Genomic DNA, 12013 nt, shown 5'->3' with positions numbered 1-12013 from the left:
TTTAAAGAAAAGCCCAATTTCACCTGTTGTCTTGGCTGCAAATCTCATTCTCAGGTTAAGTTGGACATGTAGTATTTATTTCATACTCGTGGTTTTCTGCTCCGTTCATCCAATTTGCCCCTCCCTAAATGTACATCCTCCACTAAAACTTATTAGCTCTTCTCTCTTCAGAAGTGTTATTTTATAAAACACTTCTAAGGTCTACTCTCGAATATGCTGCCAGTATCTGGGATCCTTGCTCTACCTTTCGTACCTCTTCTCATGAAGGTACCCAAAATCGAGCTACCCGTTTGATCCTTCCTAATCACTCCAGCACCACATGTCGCTGCAACAAAAAAAATCGCACACATTGCGACACAAAGAAAAATAGCGCAACTTGCACCATTCTACAATATATACTACACCGATCACTGACGTCGATGCCGAAAGTTTCACGCACACGCTTATTCCTTTGTTCCAAGGACAGTGACCAGGGAACAGCTCCCCGAGTTCATTGTCACCAAAGCTTTTCCACCATACTTGAAAACTGCCATTTCGACGTGTTCTGTAGAATTCCACCCCTGCCTGTAACGCTCCACGTGGCATTCAGTATATTGAAATTAATAAATAAACAGCATAACATGTCAGCTGTTGTATACATGCTGGTACAAATATCTGCCTTTTAAGTGAGACTTGTTTCTCTCGATAGTCGCTGCAGGTTCATTAGGTACTGCTGCATTCACAACACATTTCTAGCAAATCACGCTTTCTTAAAGCTTGCTAGGATGCAAAACTATTTGACTGTGTATGTTTTACATGTGGAAGAAGCACTGCTACTTTAGGTGCACTTACCAAGCAAGACTTCTCCATGAAGTAACAGGCCACGAGTGAGGCGGCGGCGAAATGCAGAATGCCTCCAAACGAAAGAATCGTGGCACGACGCCGGAAACCGTGGGTCAATTGCCAGGATATTCAGCTTCGCGTCGCACACCTCATAAGGGAAAGCAAAGAGAAGGTGTCAATGCCACTGCAACAAATATCTGGCACAACCTTTTGCTTACAACACTACTTGCCAATCAGTTACTGTTCAGTCAGCGAACACAATTACAGAAAAGGAGATATCAACATACGCAGTAGGCAGTTGAACTAATGATCAGCATAACAATGTCATCTTAACCTACAAATGCAATGTTGGCATGTGTACGCATGCTCATGTATGGCGTGCGGTCACAACACAGTGTGCAAAATAATTCCTTTGGTTTCTTCCATCCATATTGTATAAGATTCTGCTATAGAGTGCCACCTGTGTTTTTTTTTTTAGACAAAGTGCCTATTACAAGCGAAAGAACGCGGAAACAGCATGTGCCGTATTAACAGCTAGAGCAAATGGGTGTCCACACATTCTCATTCTCCCTCACACCATTTTCATTGATGGGATGCTCCTTTTCACGTTTACAGTCTGTTGGCCACAATGCTTTAGTTTTACGTCGAATAAGAATCACAAGGGCTCGTCTTCTGTTAGGATCGCTCGCAGACGAAGACTCCCTTCACTGCTACGGCGTCTATTCCGGTTTAAGTCGCGCGTAATGTGTTTACATTGTAGCATCAAAAAGGCTATTCAACTGTGATTAGAGAGCACTGAAAAAGTGCGGCCGTGTTCCATGCAAAGATCAAAGTCGTCATTACACATACAACACAAACGCTACTTTCTCGAATAGGAATGCAAGTATTACCGGCAATTGATGAAAAATAACGAAACGAACTTTTTTACAACGTGCACTCGCGCAAACACATATCGAAAATTTTCGTCAATGAAAAATACTCACGACCACGCAGTTGAGGGCGTAATACCCCTTGCGGCTCCAGTACGATTCCGTTTCGCCGGGGCCGTGCTTCTTAGGGCGAACGATGGCTATCAGACTCCCGTCCACACATCCTACAACTCCTGGCTAAGAAAGCTTTCCTTGACGGCGGCTTTCTCTTGCGCCGTGGATGGGAATCTAACCCATCCTTTTTCTTTGCCCACAAGCGTAATGGCCTTGGCGACGGCTGTAATGATGCGGCTGACCGAAGGCTGCGACAGTGCAATCGCTTCTTCATTCCCGACGCACTGTTAAAAGCTCCCGGTGGCAAAAAACCGCAGCGCGCGCAGCACTTTCATCGTAGTGTCGACACCACGAAATCTTTGAGGTCCGAGATGTCCTTCCAGCTCATCGCAAAGACGTCGCACTATGTCTTTGGAAAGCCTAAAATGCCTTCGAAGGTCTTCTTCGGCCATGCCGAACGCGTCGCGTCATTGCCTCTCGTCGCGTCGTTGACTTTCGGCGCTCGCCAGCAGCACAACCAAAGGAGCCGCCATAGCCGTCTCTGTCTCGTCTCGTCTAGGTGCCGGCTCGTCAGCTGGCGCGAGACTAACCGGTGGTTGCCCCTGCAACCCTCGACATCATCTCGCCACCACGAGCGACCCTCGAGCGAACCACTTCTCCGCGGTTCCTCTCGTAGCAGGGAACCGGTTCCTTTCCAGATGATTGACAAGCTGTGTGACGTCAACAAAATTTGTCGTCCCGCCCACCAGGGATGACAACAACGAAGCGCCGACCAATGGCAACAGCCAAAAGGAACCGGTTCCAAAGCGAACCGCTACAGAATACGGCCTCTGTGCGCCCCAGCATCATGGCAGTGAAACTGCTCAAGAGAAAGAAAAACTCGTTAGCGGTGAAGCACAAATGAAAGCGTCGACGAGGGAACGTGTACACGAAACGGGACATTGTAGTCTAATGCACATTAACGGCGCCTAAAACTCGCCGAGCTCTTTACTGATTTATGTAGACACCCAGCCGCTGTAAGCAGTTGAGGCGATTCCGAAAGACACTACTCAACGGAGCAGGGCAACATTCTTTCCCTTAGGTGCCGCGACATAACACGCCTTCACAATTGCATGCAGTGCAGTGGTGAACGTCTCATGGGCCTCGTTTTCATAAGCACAGAGAGGATTGTCTGATTAAGACGAAGTCTTGAATGGTTTAACTCGGAAAATGTAAGGAAGAAGTGACTCCTTTTTCTTTTTGCAGATAATTTAGCGGTCTGAAAGGTGCCCGTGAGTCTAGCCATTGCTGTTTACGCACTTTCGCCGTATAAACAAACTAAAATACACGGTCTCTTAATCTACAGGGTGATCAATTTTAAGTTTTACAGAATTTTTTATATTAGCTTGTGACAGATAGCATAATTCTAGTCCTTGAGCTCGATTATTCAGGGAGCTGGGTATTACTTGCCGGAGAAGTCGAAACAGATATTCAGCTAAATATAACGAAAATTCACTAAATATATTATTATTATTAACGTTACGACCGATACTGCAATTTACGAACTGTAGCCGTTAAGCTTGCAGGACGTATCCATTTGAATTGAATCTTCAAGATGACACCAGTTCCGAGATCATATTTCTCAAAGTGTGGGACGAAATACATGGGCGTTCCAGTTACTTTTGTGCTTGAATGTATAAAACAACGTTTTCTTTAAAAAGTAAGTGAAACAACACTGTCTGCGGCTTTGATGGCACATATCTCCATACTGGAGCCATTCTGTAGACTAATTTCAAGTGGACACGCCTTGGAAGCTCGCCTTGCAACAGGATACTTTTACAAATTCCGTAAAACGGCTTTTGCTCAAACGGTAATCGCGTCCACAGCACCGCAAACATCCGAAGTAAGAAGCACGGCAGCTGAGCAGTTGAAAGACGCCAAAACAAGTGCATCTTGTGAAAGCACATGTTAGTCGAAGTGTTTGTTTTTTACGCCATTATTATCAGACACATCAAGTAACGTTGCGCGAGATGCCATTGCTACCAATGTATGACCTATCGTCCCGATGCTTCATTTTGCATGGCTTAAAGGCAACAAAGCTTCCCTTCTCGTGATTGTATTTTCATCCAGTTCACATAAAAGCGCTGTTAAAGATTCTTTGGGGTAGCAGCCGAATGCGCATCCGTTGCGAAGTGTATCGCGTCATTATTACTGCACATAACCCATGGTACGCGTGTTCCGTCTTACCGAGTGCTGTCCTAATTCCTTTCTTTTTATCCCTTTTCCGCCCATTGAATTAAGGGTCGCAGATAAATATGTGTCGGTACGTGGCGGTAACGAGCTCTTCGTCTACTTCTCACTAGTTGCCGACACGCCTGCGCCCCAGGCTCGCGCACATACAACGACAAACGAGTGCAATCACAAGTTACTGGATACCCTTAGTCACTACTGGACGGGTCAATTTTGCTAAGTTGCAACACGTAAACTGCAGTATTCCTCCCTGCTTACATTAGCACTTCCTGGGCATTTACCTTTTACGCCTTTTACTAGTTTGTGCAAGCTTGCTCTGTACTCAGGAATGCCTCTGTTCATATGTAGTAATGCATTCTTGCTAAAAAATGTTAAATATCCTGGAGTTTCCCATGCGAAAACCACAAAATGATTGTGAGGCATGCAATAGTAGGAACTCCAAATTAATCAATTACACGACCTAATTGAGTACACGACAGTTTTTTTTTTTTTGGTCACATCGAATTACGGCCGCCTCGGTTGAGATCAAACCACGTCCTCGACTTACATGCATTCGTACTTGAGATATGTTGATTGCTGATTAGATTTGGAATTTATCTCGATCATTTGAACTTATCGCTCTTTCCAACGATTCACGCTTTCGCTTATTCAGGAACCGCGGCATAAAACCATTCGATATATGTTCTGCAAAATGTTGGAACCATACTACATTTACTACGGACTGGAAAACACAAGGTCAGCACGAAGTGTCCTCCTCGACTGACAGCGTTATTTTAAATACGTTTATGTACTAAGATGAAAGAACATGAACCCAACAAAAAAGTTAAGCGAGAGAAAATAGTAGCAAGCTGGGTGAGGTGATTTTGGTGTAGCAGGGAGATAGGGCACACGCACACAATGACATATGTATACTGTATCCCTTCTTGGCATTGTTACGTTTCGCCTACGACGCGCGGTATAGCCGGCGCGGATGCAACGGACGCCGGGGCTTCGTTCAAAGCGGCGGACATTTTGGCCCGTTCGGAGCTGCCGCGAAGCCTCCCCGCCAAGCGCGTCCAGGCGTGTTTCAGTGCCACGTGTCTTCGTGTGTGCGTGTGTGTGTGTGTGCCCACGCTTGTCAAAGCGCGGCAGCATGGGAGAGGAGCTCCCCAAGTGTGAAGCGAGGAGGTCTGACCGGCGCCGGCTTGGCGGATGCGTCACTACACTCGACTCAACGTGTCTCTCAGCCTGTCCGTGCCTGCCGTCACGTGGTCTCGTCACGAGGCCTTCCTCTTGCCCTCAACTCCGAGAGTATAAGAGCAGCTGCCCCCGGACGCCAAGAGAGAGGCTCCGATTTCTTCCGTTGAGTTACGTGCTCTCCCGTCTCTCCACTTCGGTCGACCTGACCGCCCGCTCTTTTGCGATGTTAAAATAAACAAGTTGTTCTGTTACCAGTCGACTCGTGCTTTGCCGGGACCTTCGGATGCTTCCAGTTGTGCCCCAGGCCGCCAGGCCAACGCTACCCTTGGGGCTTGCGACCCATTTGCAACAACGGGCGTCAGCACTGAGGTTCCAACAACTGGCTGGTAGCGGTGAGATCGCGACAACGGAGGCCAGCAGCCAAGATATGCGGTTGACTGTATGCTGAGCAGCACAACGACCATCCGGGAGCAGTGCAACGAGCCCTGTGTGATGACTGGTTGCCTGCAGCGGAACGACTGCGCTGAATTCTTGGCTGCGAGGTTTGGTGAGTGCGGGACTTTCTTCTTCTGAGTTTTGCCAGGCTTTTGTTAGTGTCAGAAACAGAGCTGGTAATTGTGGTTGTCGTTGCTGCCGGGTTAGTTTGCGGCAAGACAATAGTAGACAGTAGAGAAAGCAGCATTCATAGCAGCCATGGATTTGAAGTCGTTGCGCAAACCGAAATTGCTGGAGCTTGCAAGAGAGTTGGGTCTGGATGTCTCAGACAAACTCAGAAAACCAGAACTGCTAAGGGCTATTCTTGAGTTAGAAGCTGAGGATGACGAGCTGTCGGAATGCCTTGAGACCATTCAGGAGAGGGAGACGGCAAAAAGACAGGAGCGCGAACTTAAAGAGCAAAAAGAGAAACAGGAGCGCGAACGGAGGCCGCAGTGTCATCTATGCTGCCCCCCCCCCCCCCCCCAGTACCCGTACATATTTTCGAACAGGTCCGATCACCTCCTGCGCGAGAAGGGGCTTTTGTTTGGTGAGGCTAGCGTTCAGGCCTTAACCAGATCGAAGGTTCGGGAGCTCGCTGCAAAGGCGGTAGTTGCGGGGCCGACGTTGTCGAACGATGAGAAAGGGCCAGAGGCGCAGCAAGCTGATATTCAGAGCACGCCCGAACTGAATAAAATTGAGCCTGTAGCGTTAAAGGCACCAGATACTGGAGAGGAAATTCCCCATGCGGGAAAGTTAGAAGAGCTATCTGCAGATTTGCTCATCACGCCTACGTCAGACGGACTTAATAGTTTGCTAAAAGTCAGCCGGTCGGCTTTGATAGCCGAGCAAAAGAAGGATGGCAGCCTAGAAAACATACGCTGCATTGTCAAGGAAGGTATCGCCAAGAAAAATGCTCGCTTTGTGGAAAGAGGTGGGGTCCTGTACCGGAAGTATCTAGACCGCAGGGGAGTGGAGTTCGATCAGCTGATCGTGCCTCAATGCTATCATCAGGATCTGTTGCGCTTGTCGCATGGGGGTTCGTGGTCCGGACACCTAGGAGTTAAGAAAACTAAGGACCGTCTCTTGCAAGAGTACTATTGGCCAGGGTGTTTTCGGGACGCAGATCACTTTGTGAAGACATGTGACACCTGTCAGCGGGTGGGCAAACCAGGGGACAAATCGAGGGCGCCGTTGAAGTTGGTACCTATCATTACGGAGCCTTTTAGACGGCTCGTTATTGATACAGTGGGACCTCTGCCGGTAACAGCCACGGGGTACAGACACATTTTGACTGTGATCTGCCCAGCGACAAAGTTCCCTGAAGCAGTGCCGCTTAAAGAACTCAGCTCAGTTGAGATAGTCAATGCACTACTGTCCATATTTGCGCGAGTTGGTTTTCCTGCGGAAATCCAATCAGATCAGGGCACAGTGTTTACTAGCGCTTTGACGACAGCCTTTCTCGAAAGGTGCGGGGTAAAGCTGTTACACAGCTCAGTGCACCACCCCCAGTCGAATTCCGTTGAGAAGCTCCACTCCGTCATGAAGCGCGTGTTGAGAGCATTGTGTTTTGAACATTAAACTGACTGGGAGCTGTGTCTGCCTGGGGTGATGTTTGCATTACGGACCGCGCCGCATGCGGCTACGGGGTTTTCGCCAGCTGAGCTGGTGTACGGTTGCTCGCTGCGATCTCCGCTTCGCATGCTTCGGGAATCGTGGGAAGGCAGGGGCGACGACCCAGTCGTGGTGGAGTACGTGCTTAGGCTCCTCGAACGCTTAAGAAGGGCACAGGAGTTGTCAGGTGAAGCAATGGCAAAGGCCCAGCAGAGGGCCAAGGTTTATTATGATCGGACAGCCAGGGCCCGTCGTTTTGAGGTGGGCGATGAGGTCATGATATTGCGCACGTCGCTAAAGAACAAACTCGACGTGCAGTGGGAGGGCCCAGCACGGATTGTTCAAAAACTGTCGGATGTTAACTACGTGGTGAGTCTGCCAGGAAAGCGGAAAGCACAGCACGTTTACCACTGTAATCTGCTCAAACCCTATAAACAACGGGAAGCAGTGGTGTGCATGATGGTAAACGTTCCCGAAGAGCTTCCGGTCGAGCTTCCGGGACTAGGCTCAGTGACGAACAGGAAAGACACCGATCAAGTCATTAGTGACTTAATCAGTAAAGCATCGCTGTCGCCTGAGCAGAAAACCGAACTACACCAGCTCTTACAAGAGTTTCAAGGTCTGTTCTCTGAGAGGCCTGGTAGGACTTCTGTCCTTACTCATGACATAGAACTTACCTCCCCAGAGCCAGTACGATCCAAGGCGTACCGGGTGTCACCCCGCCAGCACGATATTATGGAGGCTGAGGTAAAGAAAATGCTACAGCTCGGTGTTATTGAGGCGGGTGAGAGTGATTATACCTCCCCTTTGATTTTAGTTGAGGTACCGGGCAAGGAACCTCGTCCTTGCGTCGACTACCGCAGGCTTAATTCCATCACTAAGGATCAAATTTATCCGATCCCTAACATCGAGGAGCGCCTTGAGAAAGTTAGTAGCGCTCAGTTTATTTCCACCCTAGATCTTGTCAGGGGTTATTGGCAGGTTCCACTTACAGAAGAGGCTAGTAGGTATGCGGCGTTCATTTCACCAATGGGGACATTCCGTCCTAAAGTTTTGAGTTTTGGTTTGAAGAACGCGCCATACTGCTTTTCAAGCCTCATGGATAAAGTGTTGCGGGGACAGCAAGAATTCGCTTTACCGTATTTAGACGACGTAGCGATATTCTCCGCATCCTGGTCTGAGCATATGGCACACTTGCGGGCAGTGCTAACCCGTTTGCGCGAAGCGGGCTTGACAGTCAAGGCTCCCAAGTGCCAGTTAGCACAGGCCGAGGTTGTCTACCTCGGTCACGTGATTGGTCGGGGTCGTCGCCGCCCCTCTGAAATAAAGGTGGCCGCTGTGCGAGACTTCCCGCAACCGCGCACGAAGACCGATATTCGGTCGTTCTTAGGTGTCGCCGGCTACTATCAGAGGTACATCCCCAGGTACTCTGATATCGCGGCTCCCCTGACGGATGTTCTAAGAAAGACAGAGCCGCAAACAGTCGTCTGGGACGAGACAAAGGAAAGAGCTTTTAGCGCTCTAAAGAGCGCCCTAACAAGCCAGCCTGTGCTACGATCGCCCGACTACACAAAAGGGTTCGTTGTTCAGTGCCATGCTAGTGAGCGAGGCATGGGCGTTGTACTGTGCCAACGGGAAAATGGAGAAGTAGAACACCCCGTCCTGTATGCTAGTCGTAAGCTGACCAGTCGTGAGCAGGCGTACAGCGCCACCGAGAAAGAGTGTGCGTGTATCGTGTGGGCCGTTCAGAAATTGTCATGCTACCTAGCCGGCTCGAAGTTTATCATTGAGACGGATCACTGCCCTCTCCAATGGCTGCAGACCATCTCTCCCAAAAATGGCCGCCTCCTGCGCTGGAGCCTCGCTTTGCAACAATATTCCTTTGAGGTGCGTTACAAAAAGGGGAGTCTCAACGGTAACGCCGATGGCTTAAGTCGAAGCCCCTAACGTGGGAATCAGCCTCAAAATTGTTTGTTACTGATGTTTTTCTTCCTGAGGCAGGATTTTTAACATATTGCTTTTGTGTAGTGTTTCAAAGTGATGATGTGCTTTCTAGTGCAATTTTCCGATTTGTGGACGCGTTCTGAATGCTGCTAAACTACTGTAAGGAACTAGGCAGTAGTATAAAAGGGGAAAGAGCCTGGCAGGGCTTAGTGAGGGTTGTTTCGTGCTTGCTGACTGAGCGGTTGAGTTTCGGCGTAGTTCTAACGCTTGCCGGGAACGAGAACAAAAATGTCAACTCTCCCGAAGTCACTTTGCAGTGTCCTGTGTGAACCTGAACGAGAGAACGAGGCCTTCTCTGTGCGCTGCGCTCAAGAAACGCCGAAGGACGACCGACTTCGGTTATGAGCATCATCAAGCGACATCCCTCCGGACAGCGGATGCAGTCCCCTGACCATCGGGATCTCCTTCCCCCGGCGGGGCGGTCTGTTACGTTTCGCCTACGACGCGCGGTATAGCCGGCGCGGATGCAACGGACGCCGGGGCTTCGTTCAAAGCGGCGGACATTTTGGCCCGTTCGGAGCTGCCGCAAAGCCTCCCCGCCAAGCGCGTCCAGGCGTGTTTCAGTGCCACGTGTCTTCGTGTGTGCGTGTGTGTGTGTGTGCCCACGTTTGTCAAAGCGCGGCAGCCGGGGAGAGGAGCTCCCCAAGTGTGAAGCGAGGAGGTCTGACCGGCGCCGGCTTGGCGGATGCGTCACTACACTCGTCTCAACGTGTCTCTCAGCCTGTCCGTGCCCGCCGTCACGTGGTCTCGTCACGAGGCCTTCCTCTTGCCCTCAACTCCGAGAGTATAAGAGCAGCTGCCCGCGGACGCCAAGAGAGAGGCTCCGATTTCTTCCGTTGAGTTACGTGCTCTCCCGTCTCTCCACTTCGGTCGACCTGACCGCCCGCTCTTTTGCGATGTTAAAATAAACAAGTTGTTCTGTTACCAGTCGACTCGTGCTTTGCCGGGACCTTCGGATGCTTCTAGTTGTGCCCCAGGCCGCCAGGCCAACGCTACCCTTGGGGCTTGCGACCCATTTGCAACAACGGGCGTCAGCACTGAGGTTCCAACAGCATTTTCTCTCCATTAGAGCGCCGTTTCTAATGAGAAACTGAGCAAAGCACTGAAATAATTCGCCGTCATTTCCGCACGCAATCGTGCCCCGGGTGTGAGAGAATGGGCTGCTACACAAAACACTAAGCGATAGCCAGGTTTGTGTGCACCCAACACCCCAGTCGTTCGTAAAGCAACCGCAAGAGTCATCCTGGCGCGAGGAATGCCTGCACATCAGTGTGCGGTTGTGGGCTCCTCCCTGATCTGGCTGGAGCGCGGTTGTTGGAAGCGCGGATTTTGAAAGGGAGCTCTGCGCCGGAGAACGGGGTTCTGTGGCAGGTCTTCGGACTGCTTTGGATCTGTCATTGAAATTCAGCATAAGTCATATACAGCGTTACACAACAGGTGCAAGTCATTGGCGAACCGCAGGTTGCTTGGATATTGCTTGTAGATTATCACATTTAATCGTTCCGGACATAACATTTTGAATATTTTTCACGATACGCAGTGAAATGAAGTCCTAGTCTGAATATGCAAAGACACCTTTCCTCATATGCAGTTGAGATTTCCTTGTCTAGCACTGTTGCATTGCGGGAAATAAATCCTAGGATTAGGATGTATGGTATTTCCACTACTTCACTATGCAATGCCTATAGCTGTTAGTACATTTATAAATGGAAGACTTTTCGTAAACAATGAATCACATATACAGAGTTTTATTTCATTAAGCAGACATTTCTGTTAAATTATTTATTTTTCACAGAACTCATCATCTGTTCAACATCTCATTCTAGAATGCTCTCATGTAGCTAAGTGTTATATAGATTGTATTCATAATACCGATTCCATTCGAAGATCTATTTTCGATGTTGGCCTATTACTCATCATTTACTATAACGGCCACTTGAATTCATATATACAGTACTAGAAATTATAATTTATAAGTTTATAAGAACTGTCCCTTCAGTAAAAGCGGCAAAACTAAGTGAAAGAACATTCAACCTGGTACTTTTGAAAAATATTTTTGCACCTTCTAGTGGTCGCTTCAGAGCTCAACGGCAACATTGGGAGTGCCTAGAGCAGCAGAAACCACATTTATTGCAAGAATACGCTCACTCCTTTGTGTAAAATGACAACAAAAAATTGGAGGACGCTTAACCTTCGCCTTCAAGAGTGGAACGCGATAGCGTTATCGCACCCCGTTCGCACCGGCCACTCAAACGATCTACGCGAGCCAAACGTCGCGATCGGCACGGACAGCCAGACCGCGAGGCGCCACGAAGGCGGACGCGATCATGGGGCCAGTGGCGCGCCACGTGTCGGGGCAGCGCCGTACATTGCGAGGAGGGGGTCTTCTGTGTTTGCCGCAAGAAGGCTCTGCGTGTGCGTAGAGCGCCGAAGAACTTCGCTACTTGTGTAACAGACGTACAGACGTACTTCAGACGTACTTCGCTACTCGTGTAACTGCGACTTCTGTAATTTACATGCTCATAATTAACGATATGCACCGCAGTATAACTTTCTACGGCACGTTTCTAAGGCAACACCGCATTCACCAGAGGCGCTTTTGTCCCTCTTTGAACTATCGAAGTCGTGGCTGAGTGGTAGCGTCTCCGTCTCACACTCCGGAGACCCTGGTTCGATTCCAACCCAGCCCATCTTTCAAGTTGTTTTCT

This window comes from Dermacentor andersoni, chromosome 2 (assembly GCF_023375885.2).
Source record: "Dermacentor andersoni chromosome 2, qqDerAnde1_hic_scaffold, whole genome shotgun sequence".
Classification (NCBI taxonomy): Eukaryota; Metazoa; Arthropoda; class Arachnida; order Ixodida; family Ixodidae; genus Dermacentor; species Dermacentor andersoni.
Note: the sequence above shows the minus strand (reverse complement) of the source record.